Below are 3,477 nucleotides of genomic sequence, written 5' to 3' on the forward strand. Positions count from 1 at the left end.
TTCCTGTTCCTCTCTCTGTTTCCTACCCTTCTGAACAAGTAAGAACCATCCTTGCTCCAACCAAACAAAACTTCACCCCTGCAGTTCTCAGGATCCTATTCATTTTCATCTTCTCAGTAGCTCAGCTACTGAAATTACTGTTATTGTGGCAAAGACAGGAAAGGTTGTCCTCTCATTACTTGCAGGTGGGGTGGAATTCTAGGCTTCCCCTTCAGCCTCTCTTGATGTCTTGGAAGAAGAGGCTTCTTGTACAGCTGGGCAAGGGTGGGGGTTTCAGCTCTCCATGAGGTCTACACTGATTACATTCAGTGGTTGGTGGCAGCTGGGCAGTGATGAATGAAAGTCCTGCCTCTCCATTAGGCTTCCCCAACACCATTCAAGAAGGTAGACCAGAGGGAGGAGGAGGAGGAGGAGGAAGAGGAAGAGGAGGCGCTTGTGGCCATTCAATGAGAATGCAAGTCCAAATTCATAATGGATCTGATACCACAGCAGCAGGGGGACTGACGTGCTTTCGTACAGCCTGGTGCAGGTGGACTTCTAAGCTCCATACTTGGTCTTTTCTTATAGGGGATGGGCTTGCCAGCAGATTTTTCTGCGTTGTTTGTCTAAAATTTTCTTTGTCTTGTTAGGTTACCTCTTTCCTCGTCCTTTAGCTACAGAAAACATCCTTGTATCATGGGTTTCCACACCAGTTGGTATGTCTAGGTTGTCAGCTTTTCTATCACCAAATCTTGTATATATATTAGGGAAGAAAACAGCCACGTCGTTCCTTAGGTCCCAAGGTCCCTTGCCAACCTGCCTTCTTCTCTCCACTTTTATAAGTCTTCTATTGTTTGCTTTATATATAATGTTTAGTTGTATATATTGGAAGAAATAGAGAAGAGTATCCCTACTTTATCTCTGGAAGCAAAAATCTCTTATTAACGTGGAAAAAAGTCTTAATAATTCCAATTTTATCTAATTTAAGAAGAAAAAAAAGAGAACCTCTTTTGAGTCCATATCTCAATCAATTACAACAAAATTCCTTACCATTTTAAGTGGTATTTTGATAAATTTCAGCCCCTTTGTTCTTTTAAAAATTGTGAGATGTGATTCAGACAGAGCAGTACATAAAACCTAAAATGTACACTGTAAAATATAATTAGAAAATTAACACCTAAATCACCAGCCAGGTACAGACATTGAAAATGACTAATACCCTAAATGTTCTTATTACAACTGACAAACCTTCTAAAGCCAACCATTGTCACAACTCTCACAGTTCAATCCACAAGAATCCAGTAAAATGATATATCCATCTATAAAGCAACAGATGTAGAAAAACTGCAATTTGATCATAAAATTGTAGTTCTGTAACTTAGTGCAATGGGACGCAATTTTTAACTGCCTATACATTGCTGTTGTACATCTCTCAAATGTTCATCCTGAAATTCAAATATGATAGGGCCTAACCCAAGTAAAAACTGAAAACAGGACAATGTTAGTAGCAGTTGTCTGTTTTTAAAATTTTGTTGTTTATTATGATGTCATTTAAAATAAATATCAAAAAAATAAATATTCACTTCCAAATTTGTATTATTTTATTTAAAGCAGACTCCTACATTGTATAATCTTCATGCCCTCGAATACCCGGATATTCCTTAGAAGAAGCAGAGAAAAATATCAGAAAGAATATACAACAAAATAATAGTGATTTTCTCTGAACTAGAATATTAGGGGTCATAGACACACCTGCACAAACGTATATGCATTCTTGCTTTTTATGAACGGAGTGCTCCTGTTAATAACAGAATATTTTTAAAAGGAGAGGAGAGAAAAAAAGAGAAATGAGCAAGTAAAAATTTTCAACAATGCACATCTCTGACAAAATACCCCTAAAGAACAGGCTGTTGAAATATTCTCAAACTAGTGTTACTCCGCTTATATCCCCTCTGGTGTTCTATATCCAGGGTGGGGGCTAAGAAAACCTAAAATAACTGCGAAATGGGAATGAGCCGGTTTCCCCAAGCCGGGTGTGAAGTTATCCGCGGACTTTCCCTTCAGCCGCACCGCACCCACTCCGGTCTCCCGTCCCGTTAAAAACAACGACAATTTTCAACTGTAAAGCTTTTTGTACTTTCAATTTCGATTCTCCGCATCCGGATGCTGGGAAAGCTATAAAAAACCTGTATACCTCCTTTCATCTTCTTAAAAAAAAAAAAAATCCCACTTCCCTGGGAGCCACACCTAGGAAGCAGCTCAGAGAGTGAGGCAGAAAATTTCCTCCCGCCCCTGGTCTGTAGTGCTTGAGCCAAATCACTTCCTGCGGTCTGCCCCGCAGACCCTTGGCTCTGGGCAGCTCAGCCTTGCGGTGTGTCTAGAGGAAGCTGAGAGGTGACAGGTGCTCCCTGATGAGCTGATCCCTCTTGGACATGCACCAATGGCTGCAGCAGGTCATCCCGGGCTTCAGTCATGTAGTGGAAAACAGTTCGACAGTTCCTCAAAAAGTTAACCAACGAACTACCACATGAACCAGCAATGCACCTTCTATGCCTACACTCAAAAGACTTGAACGCAGGCACTTGGACAGATATTTGTACACCAAAGTTCGTAGCAGCATTATTCACAATAGCCAAATGGTGGGCGTGAACCAAAAATTGATCCGCAGGTGAGCGGCAAACCAAATAACATCAGCAGATGGATGCATTTTAAAAAATGTTATATAGACACAGTGGAATATTTCTGACCCTGTAAAAGGGAATGAAGTTCTGATGCATGTCACTAAGTGGATAAACCTTGGAGACATCATGTTGAATGAAATAAATCATACATAGAGAGAGAGAGATCGTATGATTCCACTTATATGAAATAGCTAGAATATGTAAACTCATAGTCAGAAAGTAGAGGACATGTTACCGGCGGTAGGCGGGGGGAGGAATGGGGAATTGCAGCATAATAGGTGTAGGATCTGTTTGGGGTGGTGGGAAGATTCTAGTAATGGATGGTGGTGAGGGTTATCACAAATTTGTGAGTGTGATTATTTCCAGTAAATGGTATGCTTGGGAATAATTAGCATGGGATATATGCTTCTACAATTTTTTTAAAAGGCGAGTAAGCTGACAGTAGCAAATAAATACATGATCTTGGACTGGATCTATTAAGAGAGCAAAAAAGGTTCTAAAGACCTTATTGGGACATAAGAAAAAAATTGAAATATAGACTGCAAACTTCATGTTAATTTCTTAAACTTGATATCCTTATTCTCTTTTTTTTGTTTAATGGGTTATTTGATATCTTTGTTTTTATTATATGTATATGGAAGTATTGTGTATTCAGGGAGCTTGATGGATTCAACCTACTCTCAAATGTTTAGAAAACAGATAGGTAGATAGATAGATGTTTTCTGCAGTGTTTTGGCACAGCGATCTATACACTGAATACCCATTTGTTCAATTTTATTAATCATACTAAAATCTTGATAATCATTACTGATTTTGT

Source organism: Tamandua tetradactyla, chromosome 11, assembly GCF_023851605.1.
Source record: "Tamandua tetradactyla isolate mTamTet1 chromosome 11, mTamTet1.pri, whole genome shotgun sequence".
Taxonomy (NCBI): Eukaryota; Metazoa; Chordata; class Mammalia; order Pilosa; family Myrmecophagidae; genus Tamandua; species Tamandua tetradactyla.